Source organism: Drosophila suzukii, chromosome X (assembly GCF_043229965.1).
Source record: "Drosophila suzukii chromosome X, CBGP_Dsuzu_IsoJpt1.0, whole genome shotgun sequence".
NCBI classification, from domain to species: domain Eukaryota; kingdom Metazoa; phylum Arthropoda; class Insecta; order Diptera; family Drosophilidae; genus Drosophila; species Drosophila suzukii.
Window position 1 is genome coordinate 6664350 of NC_092084.1, and position 22438 is coordinate 6686787.

The 22438-nt window shown below is 40.7% G+C and overlaps 1 long non-coding RNA gene across 2 annotated transcripts in view; it reads left to right on the forward strand.

Moving 5' to 3' along the window:
* Positions 1-22438, forward strand: part of LOC139353460 (uncharacterized) — a 35945-nt gene that overhangs the window by 1799 nt on the left and 11708 nt on the right. The window contains exons 2-4 of one of the 2 annotated variants that reach the window (XR_011604747.1): positions 6952-7141; positions 19793-19991; positions 20050-20249. This is a non-coding gene — a long non-coding RNA (uncharacterized lncRNA). The remainder of the gene's footprint in view (positions 1-6951; positions 7142-19792; positions 19992-20049; positions 20250-22438) is intronic. The other variant, XR_011604746.1, reaches the window with a different exon arrangement.

Sequence of the window (22438 nt, forward strand, 5' to 3'; positions counted from 1 at the left end):
AAATACGCTGTATTCTGTGATAAAACATCCATTTTGAATTCTGATTCGATCAGTTCCTTGACTTCCATTAGCCGGGTCTGTTCATGTGGATGCACAGCCGAAATGGATTTCAAAGATCATCTGGATTACTCCAGTGTGGCTCTAAAGAGCGTTACACCCATGATGACCCAAGATCTTTTAACTGAGATCCCTGAATTGCAACTACCTCAAAATCCAAATATATGTTATTGGATTAATTTGGCTCACTTGGTATTAGTAATCGCCTGCCTCCGCGGACTCTTATAAAAAATAAAATGAAGAACGAAAATTAAAATCATGTCTTCTTGCTCTACGTATTATACACTCTATACATTTTAAACGATATTTGAAGATCTGACCATTATCTACAATTTTAAATTGTATTTACCCTGTGTACATAATTAATTTTTAATAATAATTTCATAAAAAATCAGACCTCAGTTAGGCTTTACAGCTGAGTATTAAGAAATTGAAATGCTAACACCCAGCAGAACTCAAGTTTTCAACCCCATAAAACGAAGTTGGGAGAAGAGGACATTTGGTTTCGGGTTATTTGCCTTGTCGTTTTCTTGATGACAGTTCTGTAGAGCAAAAGGCACATAAACACATTTACCCGGGAGCTGGTGAAAAGTGGCTTGTTTTCTTGGATTTTGCCTATGGGCAATAAGAAAAATTCTTGTGTGTGCTCGGATCTGTTGGTATATGTATGTTAGTATCTATGTCTGGCGTTATATCCTTGTCAAAAAGTGGTAATAACCAATTTTGCAAAGTGATGACATCTTTATTCCAGTTTTGAGCATTCCTGCTAGGGGCTCAACTGGGTTTTTATACAAGTGGAGTAAAAAAGGCTTCATATGCTTATTTTAACCCAATTCAACCTTTAATAAAATTCAACAGATTCATTAAGTCACAAAATGCAGTGTTTAACGTTTCTGAAAACGAGAAATAAGAAAGAAAAACAGCAAAACATTTTCACGCTCTTATGTGACGTTGTAAAATTGACTGACTTTCTTCACCTTGGTTACTTTATAGTCATTCTTATTTATATTGTGTGTGGTGTGTTTAGTTTTGATAGCGCTTGAAATGACCGTGTACTTTATGAAGGCAGTAGTGCAAATTGGTTTGAATGTACATAGATAGGTATGTTTGAATGCACATTCCATTTAAGTGAGTGAATGGTATATATGGGTATGAGTACTCAGCTACAATAATAGAGTTTGCAACCAGCCACTTTGGATCTAATGCACGCAAAGTGCCATCAAAGGGTGGCCCTCGTCTCTATGGATCGGTGGTCTCTCGGTAAAAAGTGAGTAAATCGAATTATTGGACACAAAGTCAGTTACAACGGTGATGTTGCAGTCGGCAAGCCACACAAGTATTTTGTTGTTTCCGATACAATAATAGCATAATAGAATTTTCAGTCTCTAATTATATTAAAACCGAGACAAACGCACCGTTGCATAGTCTACCAAAGTTGTTTCGAATAGGCAAACGAATAATACCGTTTCCGGTTACTATTTTTAGCGACTGATATAGGGTCGGTCATGTCTCTTAAAAGCATCTGAATGAGATTATAATATATTCATTTAATATAAGAATTGCTTAGATAAGCTGAGTTTCTGTGATTTAAGAACCTATATAATATAATTGGGTTCGTATTATTACATAAAGATTACATAGTGCCTTATATAGATCGAATGCTGTCGTACTTTATATAACACTAGCAGTTCTGATGTAAAAAAGTTATAGGATGCGTGGCAGGAGGAAAGGAATAAGTACAATGCATCATTCGACACACAGGTACTCAAACTTTTGCATCAAACATACGCATCAAGAGTATAACTACAAAAAGTTTATTGTACTTAATTTTATTTTATAATTTTTTGTTTTTGTTGCTTTTCAACGTGCAGTGGCGTCAACAGTGGTAGTGGTACTGGTAACGGATGTGAGTGCGGATGTTGTGAAACCTCTTTGTTGTGGCAAACACTTACGCACACCAGCCAATGAAGCGGAAGTCGACAAACGACAAACGTAACGTGTACTGTCACAGTCACAGTCACAGTCACAGGAACAGTCACTTTATACGTATGTTCGAGCATGTGTTTGCGTTGAGTGTGGTATTGTAACACGCACATTTCCGGTGCTACCGACCGTCTACTACCGACGTCATCTGTTTGAGAATTTATCACTCGCTTTTGTTTCGACAGCCAAGTTAGCTGGCGCGTTGACAGTCGAAAATGTCCTAAAATAAGTTTTCTTCTGTTTATAGATACTCCCTGCCTCCCCCGTTTGTGTCTATTAAAGACTCAGCGACTTAAAGCTCTTGGATAATTTCATTGGTTATTAATATAGGCATATGCATTTTCGACTAGAGTTTCCAGAAAGATCTTGGGGAAATTAGGAAACACTACCGAATGTTCATTTTTATATATTATGTATAATGTCGTTTCTGCATGCAATTAAGCAGTAAATTTCTTCCATATTATATTTTCGTTGTGATCAGTGCTATAAAGATTTGTAAATTATAAAAATGATTTGATTTGTTTTGAGGGATATTGAGCCTCTATAGAAAAAAGAAATTGAATTTGTGGGGTTTTAAAAGCTAAGTAGTTGAACTATGGGACAAAACTTTTAAGACTCCCTGAGAATATTGCCCAAAGGGCACAAGGGACAAGAGTTTTTGTCAGGCTAAACAGAATGGGAATTGCCTTACTAAAATATATATCATCTAGGTCAGAGAAGTACTGTAGTTGCAAAGGGTAAAATAGAGAGTAGATGAAATAGAAACGGTAAGAAATCACATTTAAGTGTAACCTATCCCCTGATCGCTTACATGTTTGCCGCAGACAATAACTTTTTGTAGTCGCCCAAGCGATTGCCCATGGTTGCAATTTCAATGTGGTCCAAGAGCACTGCGAAGGCAATAGACCATGACCGTGGACAAAGATATAGTTCGATGGCCGGATGGCTGTTTAGCTGTTTGGCTGACTGACTGCTTGGTTGGTTGGTTTACTGACTGCCTGCCTGGCGACCTGGCGACCAAACCGAACGCGCCGTAATTGTGCTTCAATGGCAAGAACAAGCCCATAAAGTCCAAGAGTGGTAACATTTGAGTGCCTGCTTATTGTGTCCATTCAAAAAAGCACCGCCTGACTGCTTGATCATATGTATACTATATATGTATGTTTATTTATATGAGACAACAAATTTGGAACGTAGGGCTACAAGCTATTTAATACAATGACTATACTTTTGGTTTGCGCATCTATTATTTGGATTTAATCCTAACGTGTCAAGTCTGGAACTTATTAGTTATAAGTTTGTCCAGACCCAAACGATAGATTTTGAAATTTCAATAACTTTATTTGTCAGTAAAAAAGAAACAAAGTTTACTATCCAGCTCTGGACTAAATGTTTTGTAATTGATATAAAATATATTTGTAGCTAACATATTTTAAAGACAACTTGTATAAAAACCTACCCATTAAAATAATGTTTTAGTTAAAAATCAGACTATTAAGAAAACCCGGTCATTTATTTTATAACCAAGAATGGTAATTAAAGAGCATCTAAAATGAATGTTTCTTGTTGATTTGGTATGGTATTTTGTTTTCCATCCGAACTTGTTGAGCCAAAAGCTCTTAAACTGTGTGTGCCATATAGTTACGTGATTTTCTAAAGTGCTTGCCAATTTAAATTCTCAAAAATCTTGTAGTTCTCGAGATTTAGACCTCTGGCCAATGCAGCATTACAAAAATCCGTAGCGAAAAGGACCGAAAGTATAACTTTGTTACAGACACCTGTTACCATTTATTCTGATGACGGGACTTTGCTGGCGTGCCAAAGCTATCTGTTAGGTTTTATTCAACATTCATTCAACAACTTTTGGTTGTTATCTTTACTTTTACCAATGCCTTTCTTACCGGTGAACATTATATATAAGAAGTCCTTCGGGAAAATAATATAAGACTTGTATTTGTTGATTCCTCTTCTTTCTTTCACACATTTGGTCGCTTGTAAAACAGCTGCCGTTGCGAATGTTCCTAATATTATTTGTCAAATTAACTTACATTTGCACATGGAATATTTCCCATATATATATATGTATGTATATAGGAAAAAAATGTATACCTTAAATAATTAAGGAGTGTTTCACTAAACAAAAAAAAATTAGTAATAAATAAACACAATTTTTATTTTTTTTTTTTTAGTAACAAGTAACAGGAAAAAAACTCCGTACGTCTCACGCGAACTTCAGGCGTAATAAATATTTTTGTAGGCCAAGCGCGTTGGCATATAAGTACTTCCGCCTCGAACGTCCCGAATCGAATGAACCCACAACTGTTTCTCGTTCAAAATGAAAACTTTTTGCAGGGCAAGAGAAAGGCCAGTGCGATGCTATGCTATGCTATGCTTTTTCAACCCCCAATTCCAGTGGGCGAAAACAAGGGCTTGTTGTATACATAGAAGCCTGGGTATACGTGTACGTATACGTATACGTATACGTATACCGTGTATGTGAGGGCACATGCATTAAGTACGTGTGCGGTATGTGTGTGTGTATAGGTAGAAGAGGTGTGTATAGGTGTGGGTGGTGGGTGTTGGGTGTACAAAAGGGGGAGTGAAAGTGGGAGTAGTGGGTAACGTGGTGGCAGAAAAGCGACGCAACGTATCCACAACACAATGGCATTGCACTGCTGCTCCGCATCAGCAGCAGCATCACTCTTGGTCCACCCCATATAGCCACCCAAACCCAGCTCCATCTCCATCTCCAGCTCCATGGAAGGCTTCGTCGTCGTCGTCGTCGTCGTTGTTGTCGGCGAAATCAGTGACACGAGCCGCTCGTCGTGCTGGCGGGGATTTGGCTGCGCTGGGGCATGACGATGCTCGAAGCTCGACGTCGGGAGAGCGCACCTTTGAACTGTTGCTGTTGCTGTTGCTGTTGGTGTTGCTAGTGCTGTCAGAGCCATCGGATGGCTGGATGGCTGGATGGTCAGAACGGAAGGCAGCCGGATCGGGATCGGCGAGGGTGAGCACCAGCACCAGCACCAGGCCATTTGAAACGGGCACGTATAGTATAGGTATAGGTATAGGTATAGGTACAGGGTAATAGGTATAGTATGGAAATTCATCATTTTCTTCCTTTTTTGCGTATTTTCAATGCACCAGACAACTCGTCCAATGGGATGGAGAAACTGAAACGGGTAGACGACATAAATCTTTTCTAGCTCTTGCTGCTGGCGACTCAATCGATGTGGATCTCTGTTTTTGGTCACATGGTCAGGTAGCCGTCTATTCTATGTAACATATTGTTTGGTCTCATCTAAAAAAAAAGTGTTCAACTATATCTTCCATAAAATAAAATAAGACTAAACACATGATTTACCATTTACCCACAGAGAAAATTCTGACGTTCTTATCTGAGTTGAAAATGTTCTTAAAAATATTACGACATTTTTAAGTTTTTTTTTGCTCGAATCAAATTGAATTAATATTTATGTACATTGTATATCTCAACAAATAAACTATTAGTTCAGTCCGTAGTGTATACTTAAAACGTTAAATAAACTCAATTTAACTTTTCACTTCTCACCATTTTGTTCTAATATTGAGAACATTGATGCCAAAATGTACTTACACGGTTTTTAAGAACGAATGTTCTCAATTCAAGAACAATGTTCTTGGATATTTCTCTCTGTGCCCTAATTTATGATAGAACATTGAAACAGATTTGCAATAGATAGGTGAAGGGATTATCAGATAAACCCAGATATATCCAAACTTTGCTTAATTTTCTTTTTTGACAAAATTCTATGCAGCAGTAGCTGCTGGAGTATCATGTCAAAAAATCCAAAAAAGCCAAGCCCACGTACCCACGTACTTCTGTACCAAAACCAGTACCAGTAGTCCCCCCGAATCATCCACAATCATCCACAATCGGTTGGCTGACTCGCCTACAAAAAACGAAATTGAGGCATTTTTACCTTTTTATTAGTACATAATCATGGCAGCCGGCGGAGAGGAGACACACGGCCATGCGATGGAAATGGAATCAATGGACCCAGCACATGACAATAAAAATTGTCCATAGTATAAGTGCTTTCAGTTCAGTTCCATACCGTTCTGTTCTGTGCTGTTCTGTTGTGTTTTGTTCGTGGTAGTGGGACTGCGACTGCGAATGCGAATGCGACATTGCCCCGTCTGTGTCGTCGATATGCGTTTGTGGCCATCCGGGTAACAAAATTTAAAAGCGCGGATGGCACGGTCAGTGAAATCGAAACAGAAACAGCAACAGAAACAGAAGCACATTAAGCCACAGCTATAACTATAAAACGGAAACAGCTTTGCATACATTCCATGAAAAACGCTTCACTTACCATTTAAGGTAGTGTTGAAAAATCGGGGAGCCATACCAAATTTTTTTTCTCACACTTAGTCTTTGCTGATACGTTTAAAAGTACATATTATTACTAAAATCTTTCGGTTATAAAAAGTTTGCTAAAATTTGGGCGGCTAAAAGCGAGGAATAATTACTGTTAAGGGGTGTTCTAAGCGTCAAATATTATTACTATATATAGTCATTTGTGGGCGTGGCCCCCAGCTGAATCAAACTTGCGATGCGCAGGGAGCCCAAAAATCTGCATGCCATGTCCCAACACTCTAGCTCATTTAGTTTCCTAGATCTCAGCGTTCTTACGGACAAACGGACATGGCTAGATCGACTCAGCTAATGATCCTGATCAAGAATATATATAATTTATGGGGTGGGAAACGCTCCTTCTATTTGTCACATACTTTCCGACGAATCTAATATACCCTTTTACTCTACGACTAAAACTAAAACATTTCTATCTAAACACTAAGGGTTTTGTTTAATAAAAAACTCTACTTAAAATATAGACTTCATTAATGCTTATCTTGACAATTTTGTAGAGATCACTAGTGATTTTTAAAAGTGGTTTCTTCGCTTCTGAGTAAGAAGTCTTCTTTCTGGCGAACAAACAGGAAATATCACCTAGACGCAACCAATTAAATGCTGGCATCTAATGAATTGAGCACATTTTTATGGCAACGATGCAGAACTATGGATATGGAGCGCAGAATTAATTATGATTTGACTTTGGTGAGTTTAAGAAATATTTTGTGGTCGCCGCAGACTAACAAATGGCTGCGCCAGGTCGCACTGCAGCTTGCGGCAGATTGCGACCCTATCCAGACATATTGTTGGCACACTGGACGTGGTTTTTAATTTTCTTTATCTGTGCTCCTTGGCTTTTAGCTGTGGGCGCACTTAATTTATACCTTACGCAGACCAGCAGCATTAAGTAAGGGAAATTATTTTCGTCAGGTTAATTGGAATTTTGCCCAGAGATATACGTTTAGTAACAAAGCGCTCTCCGTTCGTCGCGATTATGTGCAGTTTTTGCGCTCAAAAGTAAATAAGATATGGGATCTTGAGTTATTTCACTTTACTAGTTATTACACAAATTTCTTTGCGAGGTCCCCTACTTTCTTGGATAATGTTTTTTGAATTTTTAAAATATTTGTAACTTACTCACCTGTTTTAAAACCGTGAATATTTGGTCATTTTGATGCCGTATGTCTGCTTCTGTCCGTCCCATAAGTGTGTACATTAAACCGAATATACATTCTCATGTGTATAAAGTGGGATGTTGGATGTTGGGGCAGCAGCGGTAGCCGGCAGTGCTTGACGCCTTTTGCGTGTTGCTGCTACAAAGGTGTTAACGCCAACAAGTTGCCTCACCATGATGACAATAGAACAATTGGCCATGGGTCTGGTAGTATTGCCGTGCCGTGCCGGAGATTTTTCGCATATTTATACAGGTGCGCAGGTGGGCAGAAGATAACCGGGTGGGCCGGAGCAGAAGCAGTAGCAAAAGGCCAGAACGCCAGCCGAGGCACAGAAGGCAATCAGTCTGTGTCAAAGCTGCAGGGAGTGCATGAGGAGCCTTTGATATTGTTGACACAAGCAGGGCAGGATGGCCGCTCCAGTCAGGAGCGCAGGACAACGAAACTGCGATGCGATGTCACAACAATTTTCCAAAGGATTAAAGTTGTCGTTTGTCGAACGGATGCATGATTGCGTGTACATATATATAAAAAACATCGCATGGCAATAACAACCCAACCAGGCTCTGTCGAATCGTCTCCAATTGGGGGTTCTCTGATTAAGAAACTGACACCTAACATTAGCATAAAAATATGATATGCCGACCATGTCTAACCAATGAAATAAAGCAGTGGTTGCCGTGTGTGTGTCGGCAGAGGTCTGGCCGAAACCCTGCAAAACCTATGATCGCGAGATAGGCCCAAGAATACATTGCAAAATAGCACAACATACGAAATAACTCGTTTAATATGTTTCGGGTGCTGCTGTGTGTGTGTGTCGGCAGAGGTCCGGCAGAAACCGTGCAAAATCGCAGCTTAACTTTGTAATAATACGCTAAACGCGATTATAATGGTTTCTGACACCGAGTGTCCTAAGTTTTTGTCTACCAAATTTTTGCTGGGAGCTTACTGTGTGTGTGTCGGCAGAGGCTCGGCAAAAGCCACCGTGCAAGCCAATGCAAAATCGCAACGTTGATTCAGCTTAACTTTGCGATAATACGGTAAACGCGGTCATAATGGTTTCTTATACCGAGTGCCGAGTGTTTTTTGTCTACCAAATTTTTATTGGGGTTGCGCTCCGGTTTCTACGTGGCCTTATCTTTCACGCATATTAATAATGCCTCGTCATTAGGCGACTGCCATACTACAGGTGCAGGTGGCGACAGCGGCGGCGGCAATAACAGCCATGCCGCAATATTTAAAACGGCAAGGGCAACAGCAGCAACAACTACTGCAAAGGACATCCAGTAGCAGTTGACGTTACAACTCGGCAAAAAGTAAAGGCAAACATGCTAAAGGAGTTGGCTTGGTTTCGGCTTTGGCGTTGGCGTTGTGTTGTTGGCAAACAGCTAACAGCTAGATGGAGAAGCGCCAAGCACCAAGCTAAAAAGTACACAATGAAAACGTTGAGGAGATTCCATTTTAACATCTCATTAACTTGAGCGGCAGACGTGCTGTTTGGGTGCACGGTGGGTAATATACAACAGGCAGTGCAGTGCGGAGAGGAGCATCGTGGCCTTCCCACGGTATAAAGTTGCAATAATTTAACAATTCCGCCCTCTTAATTGCCTGCCAGATTTCATTTTAACTTGAGCCCGCTGTAGCACGGCTGGGTTGCATGTACATACATAACTCGTATCTCGTATCTTAAGCTTAAGCCGATATTGAAGCTCTTTAAGCCTGTCCTTTACATAGACACACATTTTTCTATAACTCAAGAAGATGTATAAATATGTATTAAAAGTTAAAATATGCGAATCAGACATTGAATCTCAGTTTGATGTGATCTTTCTTAAAAGAATATATTTCTTCATATCTGGTAATTAGCAAATTGGCGCATAAACGCCAGATATTTTGATAGCATTGCCTTTCGTCATCAAAGATGGCTTACAGAAACCTTGTAAGTTTCCAATTTTGGATCCCTATGATATTAGGATTTCGATTTGAATGCGATTTCGGCGGAATGCTTTTTCATTATGACAGTGGGGCTAAATTGGTTCATATGCTCTTAAATGCATACTATCTATGCAAGTACATTTGCGTTTTTTTAGGAAGTGGTAAAGTCCTGTATTTGGCTTCCGTTCCGCTTAATAGTGTTAGCATTGTAAGTGGGAACGTGCCAATGTGTGGATGTAATTTGTGTTTTCATTAGGTTTCGGTGGGCAACATTCTATATATCATAGTTGCTTTTCAACTGCTGTTTAGGAACAATATCTGCAGGGAAGTGCTCCTGTACCATACCCCACATATGTATGTTCATATCTAGAAGGGATGTGTCCCTGTATCCGCTGTATTGTATGTGCATTCATATATTCATACGTCCCTGGGAACGGCAACAGCTTAAGTTAAGTGTCTGGCATACTCGGGCGAGATGTGGCTGCACATTAATGTAAATATCAGGCAAATAAAATCGTTTGGGGCCGCAGTTTGCAGCCAAGACAACCAATTTCACACTCGTGCCTGCCTTGCGCCCCTGAACATTGTAATTGGAATCAGTCCAGGTCATCTGACCTTAAGTGTTTATCGTCCTCCATACCATTCTGTCCGGGTCCCATTTTTTTTTTTTTTTTTTTTTTACTTTTGCGGATATTTCGAATAGCAGCTTCCGTGTGCAACATGCCGAGTTGGAATCGCCATTCTGCCATACCTCATTTCCCTTTTGAAACAATCTGTGCACCCAGACACGATGTCCTACGACAACTGTGAAATCCTAAAACCCAAGCGGATATGAATTGTGAACGCGGAAAATGAACTGAAATTAAGTGACTTCCGTGGCAATGTCTCGCCGTCTGGCCGCGCGAAAATGTTATTTTAAATTTGTTTTGGTAGTGAGAGAAAAGAGGGGGCGATTCGTGGCAATCAATCAGTAAGGCGAGGTAAATGTACGTACGATTTGTCAATTACTTTGTTGGCCTGTTAACATGTGTTAGCCCTCAGAATTACCTATTTGCTTTTTAGAAATTGAGGAGTGTACCTCCAACCTCTTTTATATTCGACACCGAAATTGTCTGTGTGTACAATGTACTCATATATACATACCTTCAACACTGCTTGCGACAAATTGAAACTGAAAAGCCATCACAAGTTAAAAATCATCACTGTCTAGGACGGGCTTAAAAAAGGTGGGGGGGGGGTTCCGGTATATGTGTGTGTCTGAGACGAAAATGTACAAATAATGCAGGAAAATAAGCATAGAGATGAATATAAATTGAATCTACTTCCTCAGCAAGGAGCAAATCGCATTTATATTTATTTGACCATGAGTGAGTTCATGGAAGTACATCAAATTTAAAGCACACATAATCATATCTATGTGGTAATGTGTTGGGGAAATGTTTTTTTTTAAATATTCCATAGCATAACTTTATAATTTCTTGCATTGGTTTTAAGTTTGGGCAATGTGAAACCAATTTGGAAATTATTTGCCTTAAAATGGATTGCAAAAAACACATTTAATGTTCGTTGAGGGTATTATCTGCGGCGACTTGCTGTTAGATATTTTATATATTTACCTTTATACATATGTATGTATGCCTACAGCTTTCGATTTTCCGATACATCACAGATTGAAAGCAAAAGTTGAAAATGTTGGTCCATTTCCTTTGGGTTTCGGGTCTAGCCTTCATACGTTTTTTGTGTATATATTTGGGAAGATCTTCGGTTCGGCATGCTTTTATCTGTTTAGCGTGTTTATTTGCACAGGAAACTCATTACGCAAATCTACCCCAAAGCTATACGTAAATCCTTTTTGGGTCTCCAATAATGCTGCATGCCTGAGCTCTAGCTATTTTTTACGGCAAACGGGAGGTCTGGGTTAGTGACTACCCGCATTTCTGGAATGTTTTATCTTTCTTGGGTTTTGCTCCCTGATTTTTCGGCTAAATCCTCAAAAAACAATCCCCAATGCAACTGCTGGGTTTTTATTCGATTCTCATGCACTTCCATGAATGATTGTACGTACGACATTTATGATAGCAATCTGCAATGCAAAGATTTAGCTGACTGTCGTTAACATTTTGCGGGCCGGTTAAACAATGCGACAGCTTATTTATTTTAGTGGTTAGCTGGAAATGACGAAGAAAAGAAGGGAAGAATATTCAATTTCATTTGCCACCTGCGTTTCGGATGTAACTACTCTTTTTCTGCGGGTAAAGTTGGAGACACAAAAAATGAAAAGCGTGCATATTCACGAGTGATTGTTGTAAAACTTTTGAATACAGTAACTGTATGATCGACCAGCTAAGAGACCCCATATCCAAATATCTCCTCAAGAATACCTAAAGATTTTAAAATCAACAGAAAAGTATGCTTTAAAACAGTTTTTAAATAGAGTATGATTTGTGTGTGTAGTCCATTTTGAAGTGTAAATAGGCGAGAGGGAAGAGTATTCACTATTCTTTACAAAAAACTTGCAAACGCACAATGGCAAGTGCAATTGTTGTCTTTCTGTATTCTTCAACTTTCATTTCAAGTGCAAGTCTAAGATACTGAAATGGCAACAACAATGGCCAACTTTTTTACAAAAAGCCGATGAAAATTGGCGGGATTGGTAATAAAAGTATACCCTCTACTTTGTGAGTTCATTCGGGTTTAACTTAAGTGCACAGAGAAATTCTAACGTTCTTATCTGAGTTGTTACCAAAATGTAATTACACGGTTTTTAAGAACGAATGTTCTCAATTCAAGAACAATGTTCTTGGATATTTCTCTCTGCGTAGTGTTGGTTACAACATACATAAACAAAACTCCAATTATAATTGTAATTACAATTCTGGATAAGAATTATAACTTAGGAACAATACTTATATAATACTTAGGCAAAGGGCTATGCATTTTTCTCAAATCCCTTTAGCTGACCAGCGGGGTATCCTGCTGTCGGTTCGTTTTGAAAATCCCAGCAAGGAGCCCACGGTCGGTTTAAGTTTTTGTACAGCTGGGTGTCGGTGTAAACAGTAAATAATAACAGAATGCAATGGTGCTCGGGTCTGGGCTCGGGATATCCAGCTCGGTTTCTGGGTGCGTTTTCCGTCTTTTTTTTGTGAAGGCTATCCAAAAGCCCCTTCCAGAATCTCAGGCAGGTGCCGCTATCGAAAACAAAACGCAACAAGACCAAGTAAAAAATGTCTCACAACTTTTAATTAGTTTTTGCTCAAAAGTGAGGCACGAAGCACGCCCGCGTTTATATGGTAAGGTATAGGGGTCAGGAAAAGGATGCGGGGAAGCAGTAAATCCCGGACTAGATTGGATGGATTGCAGGCGGAGGCGGCTCATAGGCTTTGGCGGTATTACGAAATCGTATACCCAGGCGTTAAGCGGTTGTTTTTGAGGACACAAAACTAACTACATGCATGAGAACTATAAAATGTGCAAACCTGATGTCCGAAATCGGATAATGACCTTTAATTTTCGGAATTCGTGCCCTGAAACTTCAGTTGAGGTAACTGGGGAAGGAGATGGGGAAAGGACGAAATTAATTGCATTTCATTTCGGACACCTTTGGGCGAAGCACAACACAAAAGTCTTTGACTTTCTCCCGCCAACCTTAACTGAATTCCAAGCTAGGGACAGCGGATGTTGAAGTGGGGAAAATGTTAATTACTTTTAATGCTATGACGGTATGTCAACAGGGGGTTCTGGGACTCTGACCTTCATTGCACTCTCGACTTGCGTTAACCAAAGTTGATAGAACTGACTGACTGATATTAGACTCAGATGTATCTCATGTGTTTGTCGGCCCCAAAAGAGTATTCTGCAAACAAGAAGCTTCGTACCACTGTGCAGTAAAGTTTCAGACATCCAATAGTTGATGGTGTCAACTACCTGGCGTTGCCAATTTTGACATCATCGCGGCTGTGGACGGGGAAGTTGAGTTAATTCAAATTGTGAAATCTGCCATCCTTGTTTTTGCTGCTGCTTTGTTGGTTTTCCATCACCATGGTCTCTTAAAGTGAGAGCTACATTAATGGCTGGTTAATTTTATTGCTCAGCGTTGTATAAGATGTTGCCTTAGTTTCTTAATTTCCTTGAAATAAAGATGACCTGACGGTCACTTATCAAATAAAGTTTTGCATTGAGTACTCAAATTGAAATGAACAAACCACACCAAAGAACCGAGCAAACTTATTTCACCTTATCTCCCCCATTTCGTTATGCAGCTGTTGCTGTGGCTTTTGGAAATCAAAAGGTTACTGTGTTTTGGCAAAGGGTACTTTGTCACTTCTTAGTCGACTTAGGCTCCTTTAATGTTAAGCGGTTTTCCATCGCATTAACTTTCCAAAGTGCAGATGAAATACAAGCTGCCTTGGACAGGCATATCTGCATTGCTACAACCAAAGGAAAAAAGCGTTTGAAGGGATCAAAAGATTCAAATATTAGAATGGCCTCCAAAGACCCAATGAAAGCAAAGGGAAATCAGAATCCAATTTTTGGCTTTTTAATTCAATCGATAATATGTATAACCGAATGAGGATAGGCTAGAGAATGCGTTTTAAAAATATGTACACGCAAAATTAAACACTGGTCAAATTAATAGTAACCCAAGCAACAACGAAATACATACTATTATTTTAACAGTAGTATCATAGTTACAATGTGTACACACAAAAAAACTATTGGGTTAAATTGACCAATGTAATAGTTAAATGGACCCAATTTGACCAAGGAAATACACAGAGAGGAATATTCAACAACATTGTTCTTGAATTAAGAACATTCGTTCTTAAAAACCGTGTAAATAGTTAGTGTAAATAATAGTTACACTCGCAACAACATAACTTAATATTTTATGGTAGTTATACTACTAATATGTATCCAAAGCAACAACAAAATACACATTACTGTTTTGAATAGTTGTTAATCTTTTTTATAGTTACGTAACTAGCCGTATTGTTAAATTTAACGCATAACTTTTTTTCCGTGCACATAATCATTCGCATTAGAACATTTTATTAGTTTTTTTTTTAGTGTACATGCATGTTTGCGGTTGCAGTTTTTACCCACATTCAACTATAAATATGAAACCAAACAAATAAATATGAACTTTCCACTTCAACTTTTTGTTTAGTTGCTGTTAATTGTTCGACAAATTCAAATAATAAATGTTTAATTTAGTTTGAATAATCCAAATACTTTTGAACTCCGGCTTCTCACCGACCTGGGTTTCCGCTCTAATGCGCAAATAAATAGAAAAACTTGTAAAAACACTGGTCGAACACCCCTTGTTATTACCACACTGAGTCGAATTCAATACGCTTGAAACGCATAATGTACTGGCATTTGAATATAATTTTGTTCTGAGGACAAAAGCGGATTCAAATGGAAGGCGAAATAAACTGAAAAGCGAAAGCTGGGGCCCATTGTTTGGTTTGCCAAACTTAAAGAGCTTCTTCGTATTACACTTGCCAGACTTTTGCAAGTACCCCCTGGTTATATAAGCTATATAGGGTGTACATATGTATATGCAGGCAATGCCAGTGTAATGTAAATGAACTGCTGTCACTGCCCCAAAGTTTATGACAGGTGAACACTGCAAGCGCGTGAGTACGGCACAAATCAAATAAATATATACCAGGGGGGTGTGAAACTCAAGACAATCAGGTTTTCTCGGCTTGTTAAGGCGGTTATGGCTATGGAGACCGAACCGAACCGAACCAAAACGAGACCGCCGAATGTCGAAAGGCCCTCGCATTATTAAGATTGTTAAAAGCCAAGTTATTGATTTATGCAGATAAGCGCTATTATGCCAAAGTGCCAGTGAGCTAACCATCATCCACCGAATTCCGAAATTCCGAATCCCCCGAACCCGTGGCATCCGTCAACCACCCCCTCCATCACCCCATCTGCGACCCTGACTGACTGCCTAATGGTGCCTGTTGGGCATGTTTGTCTTGCGCCCTTCTCACCTTCTACCGAATATCTCATGGTGGCCCTATATCCCATCCATCCCATCCAGACACTGATGAGCCGCTGGCAGGCAGAAACAAACCTCAAAACGAGGAGGAGGACACATACCAGGGGTATTCCTGTATCGCAACTGCAAACATTCAACAAGCAACGAGGTTCGGTTCGCGGGAATGTACAAACATAATACCAACATGTTATACATATGGGTTGGGCTGACATCCTTTGCGAACGACCTACAGCATTTATATTTAAATTATTTCCTCTTTGACAACTATAAGCCCAATTCACTATGGCCCATTTACGGAAATAAAGACGTCGCGATATTCAGGGGAATGTCGGCGAAGATGCGAGGAAAACATTAATGTTTGCCCATATCCCGTCAAACAAATCCCTTTTGTTGAGTCTCAACTGTGTGCGAGCAAACAAATCGCAGATTTGTGTACCTATTTATGTAGACTTTACTTACCCATTTTTAAAGTATCATTATTATTTATTGCTTCCCAATCTGAGGGTATTATCGATTCGGCTTAAAGGTGTTTGGGTTACTTTATGGCATCCCTTTTTTGTCCTTGGAAAATCAAATCCTTCTCATGAAATCACTTCGGTAAACTTAACAAACAGCTTAGTTAAACAATCGATTTTATCCTTACTGCTCAATTTCTCAATTGCAAGTAATAGGTAAATTTATATAAATAATATTCCTGGCTAGATTGTAATATAATATTATTTAAGAGTGCGCAACACACAGTGAGGGGAAATTCAATCCACAAGTGGCTTATTAGCTGACGTATAGATTTTGACTTTATCATGTTTTATCTTCACAGAGAAAATTCTAACGTTCTCATCTGAGTTGAAAATGCTCGAATCAAGTTGAATTGGCGGAATTTATGCACATTGTATATCTCAACAAATAAACTATTAGTACAGTCCGTAGTGTATACTTATTAAAAAGTTGTTAAATAGACTCATTTTAACTTTTCTCTTCTCTTTATTTCGTCCTAGTGTTAAGAACATTGATACCAAAATGTACTTACACGGTTTTTAAGAACGAATGTTCTCAATTCAAGAAAAATGTTCTTGGATATTTCTCTCTGTGTTGAATTTTGAAATATTTTCTGGAGTCTTAAATATCTTTTAGAATTTGAATCTAACTACATTTCAAGAAAATTCTGGTACTGATAGCTTTAGTTATGAATTCGAATATATAATGATGAGATAGTATCCTAATTCAAGTAACCTAAAAAGGTTTGTCTAGAATTGGTTGGTTGCTAATCACGTTGGCTTCTTTGCACACTCTTTTTGTTTTAAAAGAATTCTCGATATCCTAGAAAACCGTAAGCTCCAACGCCACAGAGCCGAAGAAACGCTTAGCGCGGGAATAAGAACAAGGACCAATCTCTGGCATGTCCAACCCCCCGAGCTGGATACCCGGGGTACCCAAATGCCAAATGAATAAATCCATTTAAATTGCAACATCCATGACTTGCGGGCTTGCGGGGCTATTCATCCGGAGTGCGATGCGACTGCGACTCCGACGTTTACGACTACGGTGTCGGTTGGCGGCTGTGATGGAGATGAAGACCAGGACCAGGAGCAGAAGTAGGAGCAGGAGCAGGACCAAGCTGAAGATGAAGACGAAGACGGCGCTAACTTCCAGGCTGTGATGGGTTGGGCTGGGGTCGGCCCAGTGGAAAACGCAATGAAAACGAATTTCGTATACATTTTCTTGAATTTTTTTTTCCACTGGATGTGGGATGCCGGGATGTTGGGATGCCGGTCTGTAGCCACAGCCAACTCCTACCCTCCCATACCATCTCATCGCATCTTGGGGCGACGCAACGGCAACAGCAACAGCAACAGCAACAGGCAACAGCTAACAAGCGCAAAGTTAAAAGGACAGTCTAAAGCAGTAGTACATGTTCGTATGTATATATATGGAAACGGTGGGTATATAGTTATGCACGCTTACACATAAATATAGGTACATATAATACGTATTTATCTTTGTGCCACCGCCGAGAAGCCGAAAGGACCCCAGTAGTCAGTACTGTCAGTCGGCAGTCGGCTAGTCGGAAAAAATCAGCTATAACCAAAAAGAATGCTAAATCATGGATGAAGTGGATTCCGGGCACAGCTTGCCAGCTTTCCAGATTGTGCCGAACCCGCGCCCGCGGTATAATTGCATCGAGGAGGCAGGCGAGGAGTGGGTGCGACTGCTAGCAGCATGGGGTCAAAATGGAACCTGAACCAGGACGAGGAGCAGAAGGAGGAGCAGTAGCAGTAGCAGGAACCGGACCAGGACCCGGACCAAGACCACAACCAAGTCCAGGTCAGGTACGGGCACTAGAAGCGAGCCATAAGCACAGCGTCACATGGTGCGAATGATCGTTGCCATATTGTGCAAATGGCTGGATGGCTGGCTGGCTGGCCAGCACCGTCGTCGGTTGTCCGTCCATCTCGTACCCCCTGGTGGGAGTAGTGGACATAGTGGGTGAGTGGCCATGGGTGGCTGCAGTTTCCCCCTGTTAGTGTTTGTGTGTATCTGTGTGTCGCGGCGCTAAAAGGAAATTGTGATTGCTGCACAAAATGCTTTTAGAATGGTTGCCAATCGATTTTGGCACGGATTGGCAACGGCAACTGATGCGGAGCAGAACCAGGAACAGGAGCAGGAGCATGAGCTGGAACAGGAACAGAAGGCCTGCCGCAGGGTGGCCATGGCTTCCATGGGGTCAGGCGTACGTACGATAAGCGGCTGACGTCGCATTCATGGAATGTGCGATTTAAAATTGATTGTGAAACATTTGCACAGAATTGTGTTTTTGCCGCTCTGCTCTTTGTTTGACTTCGATGCCAGCCAATGCCAATGTCGATGTCGATGTCGTTGTCGATGCAAAAGCAAAACAAGAGCAACACAAGGAGCAAGTACGGGTAAAAAGCCAACAGAAACGGCAGCAGCAGCAGCAACAACAGCAACAGCCACACCAACAGCAACACCAACACCAAAGGCAACAAAAATTAAACCCAAATTGTGCGGCTTTTCCCGACACACAAAATACAAAATACTATCACCAGAAGCTGGTCAGGATGGAGATGTGGATGGTGTGGATGGTCGATGGTGGATGGGGCATCCCATCGTCAGATGACAGAGTCACAAAGCAACAACATGTTGTCGTTGGCATGAATTGGCCCCAACAAATTATGTGTAACATTAGAGCTTGTGCCACTTGGCGGTCGTGCGGCCAGCGGAAAAGTGATGGCTTTTCATTGGGAAAAGCCCCCCGTTTGGACCCCATTGATCGTGTGCCCGTTTCCGTGCCCTTGATGGCCAAGGACCAAACCTCACCGGAGTCGTCGGGTCTATTGTCTAATTTACTTGGATGATGGGCACCCAGCTCTAGTAGTAGTCCTGTTTCCCCAATACAAATGGCTGCTGCTCGCTCGGCTCATAAGTGTTCGGGTTTAATAGCTTTTAGATCTGACAGTTTTCCATTGTGGCATTTAATACAGATTCTTTCTTGCAGAGGCACAGGATGCACAGGCAGTGCCGAAGTGCTGTTATTCTTTCCCAAGGGTTTTCAAATTATTATTGCAATTTATGAGCTTAACTCGTAGCTCAGCAATGGAACTGCAAAACAGAGCCTGCAAAAGGACATCTAGTAGTTACTTTTGTTCCACATCGCACTGTGGTGGATACATATACCAGTGAAGGGTAGAAATGAAGGCCTTTAACGGCCAGTCGGACCACTGAATTAAGTCACGTGCTGACATTTAAGTCCGAACGTGCAAAACGAAACGTTTTCATTTTTTACAGGACAGGACAGCCCAGCACCGATTAAGAGCTGTCTCACTTGTGCAGCCAATCTGTGGACACTGTGTATGGGATACTCCAACTGCAACCAGACCTTGTCTACTCTATATACATATACGTTATGTATCTATATATCCGAGTGTGATGTGTCGTTGCAATTTAATTGTATCATTTGCTTGGGCAACGGCAAGTGGCAATTGATGGGTTTTCCATTGCAGAAGGGGAAAGTGGTGTGAAATTAAGTTATTTGCTGCTTAGGTTACCTCAAATGATTATATAATATGCAGTTATACATATTCTAAATGCTTGTCTTAATTTTCTTTTATTTATCAAACACTGTTATACTAAACCCCAAAATTATGAACACTAAGAAAGTTATATAATATGCTGTTGTATATACTCTAAACGTTTGTCTAAATGGTCTTATATTTTCAGAACACAATACTAAACTAAACCATAACCCTGAAAATTCATCCACGAATGTTACATAAACACAATAATACGATTGTGCATCCCAAAGTAGGGATGTATGCCGTTATCTCAGGAAACAGACACAGACTTAAGTGACAACTAATGCGATTTTCATTGATGAATTGGTAAAAATATGTGATGTCAAGTTATTGGGCTACTCACGGTATGTTGAAGTGTTCAATTTATTATATTTTTGAAACATACAAATATTCAAAACACAGTCAATAGAGGCAGAAACGGATCCCGAGTATACGAGAATCCTCCGTTGATTATAACCCAGAGAACTCATCTGGGAAAGTTACATAAACCCAGTAATGCGATTGTGTATCTCAAAGTAAGGGGATACCAAGTATGGCACCGAACATGAAGAGATAACTTAAATTGGTGACGAAAAGGCAACCGAGAAGGAAAAGGATCCCGAGTAAGTACGAGTAGTCCGACTCAATAACAGGGCAGTCAGAGGAAGAGACTGTCGACTGTCGACTCTCGACTGTCGGGCAACAAAGATTGTGTTTTGGCTTAGCTCCGACCAGACCACGGTCCATAAACTTATTGAAAGCTTTTATTTCTCAGTGTCCCTCTGTCTATGTATGTATGTATATACATACAGAGTACAGAGTACAGTGTAGAGAGTACAAAGTACATATACAAATGGCGTGGCATAACTAGCGGGGCTGCAGATAAAAATAACAATTGAAATAAATGAGCAAGGACGAGCGGGATGGGATTTAATGCGCGCCCTAGGAAAAGCAGCCAAACGAAGTAGGAAGTGCGAATGACGAGCGAGAGAGCCTTGCCTTTATTTTATTTGCATACTTTTAGGAGGCCGGCCTTACGGATTGAAGACAATTTGTGGCCAAATTGTGTTTGACTTTTTCTTGGTTTTGCCCCGGCTTTCTTTTTTTTTTCTTTCTTTCAGGCTCAGGATTTTTCCACAGAAAGAGAGATAGATGGAAAGGGCGTGTGTGTTAGTTGCGGGTCGCTTTCCCACTGCTGATTACAGTGTTTGCAGTCCAGCTGCTCTTTCATCTGCGAATCACACATATAGAAAATCCTGCTTAACCCTGAGAATTTGTAAGACTTCCGTTCCTATGATAGAAACGCCATTGAAAAGGCTGTCGCAGATTGGATTTGACTCCAGATGAGCAGAGTTCATTGCATCCTCCTGGTCAGCATTTCAGTATTTCAGCACTTCAGCGCTCCAGCACTTCCTTCAAAACAGTTCTCATATTTTTCTTAATTAATCTTCTTTTCTTTTACCAGCCGATGATGGCTGGAGTGGTTTTTTCCGCGGAGGTTTCGTGAAAACTTTAGCGAAAGTGCCGAAGCGAAAAGGCGTTCAAGTTGAAACAGGGTAATGAGCGGCGGGGCGTACAGCGAAGTAAATTAGCTAAAAATTTTACTTTACTTGGTGGGCAACGAAGGAAGTAAGGATAAAGATGGATGTCTAGATTTGCGACGTGCACACAAGGCGGATAAGCGTGGCGCTAAAAAGGGCAGCAAAAGTGAAGGCTCGTCCGTCGTCCATCGTCCATCGTCCATCGTCCGGATGGGCAATCTGCCTGGACGGAGCAATCCAACCTGCCCCGGCCTTCCCGGGGCAGTCCTCTCCCATTCCGGCATTTACTCGCCGACACGCGGGTGCGTCATCAGGTGAAGTGCTAAAGTTTCTGGCAGACTTTTGGCGTTGAATCTCAAAAAAGGGAGAGGAGCAGGCGCAGGCAGGACAGGGCAGGGAATTCCAGAACGAAACGGGCTGTAGTAATGAAGATAACATTTCCTGTTGTCAGCATTTGCAAAGTTGGACAAAGCCAACCCTCGTATTCCTCATTTAAAAATTTGCCAAGCTGTTAGATGAACCGCGAGAGCCAATGAACACCTTTTTCGGTTGCTTGTAAAAATATTTCTAATTAACTTGATTTTCTCTTACATTTTTTTTAATAACTTCCATCCACAACAAATATTTAATATGTGGTAATTTTTAAAGATCTGTAACATTTTATAAAGACTCGTACATCTTCATTAAGCCAAGACTGGGACAATTAACAGCTACCAACCATTTTAGCCGTTGGTTCAACTGTGATTGGACTCTTTGTAGGGAAGTCGTGAAGTCGCAAAGTACCAAAGTCGGGGCAAAACAATTTGCAGCCGTAAATTGTTAACGCCAACTCAACGTACATATCTGCGTGGCAAGCGGGTCCCGAGTAAATTATTTATCACGATGGACAGTCGTCCTCGTCCTGGTTCAGGGTCCTGGTCGCAGTCTTGGTCCATTCCGGCTTCGTGGCTGGCTGGAATCCGACACTTGTCTTTGTTCTGACTTTATGTAGTTTTTGCCGGAGTTTTGTCCGCTGCTTCCCTAGAATTGGCTTTTAATTTGTGCCTCAGCATAGTACCTCTGTCTCTGCCCTCGGTTAATAGATGTGACTCCCCGTTGTCCGTTTGTCCATGGCCGGTTGCCTGTTGCTGGGTTCTTTTGGTACTCCGGGTGCCGCCTTCGATGGGGATGCACGAGGTGAATAGAATGCCGTGGATGCTTAAAGCCAAGTCATTTACACTGCAATTAATCATGATTACGCGAGTGTGCGCGCACTCGTTCTACGGCTGACC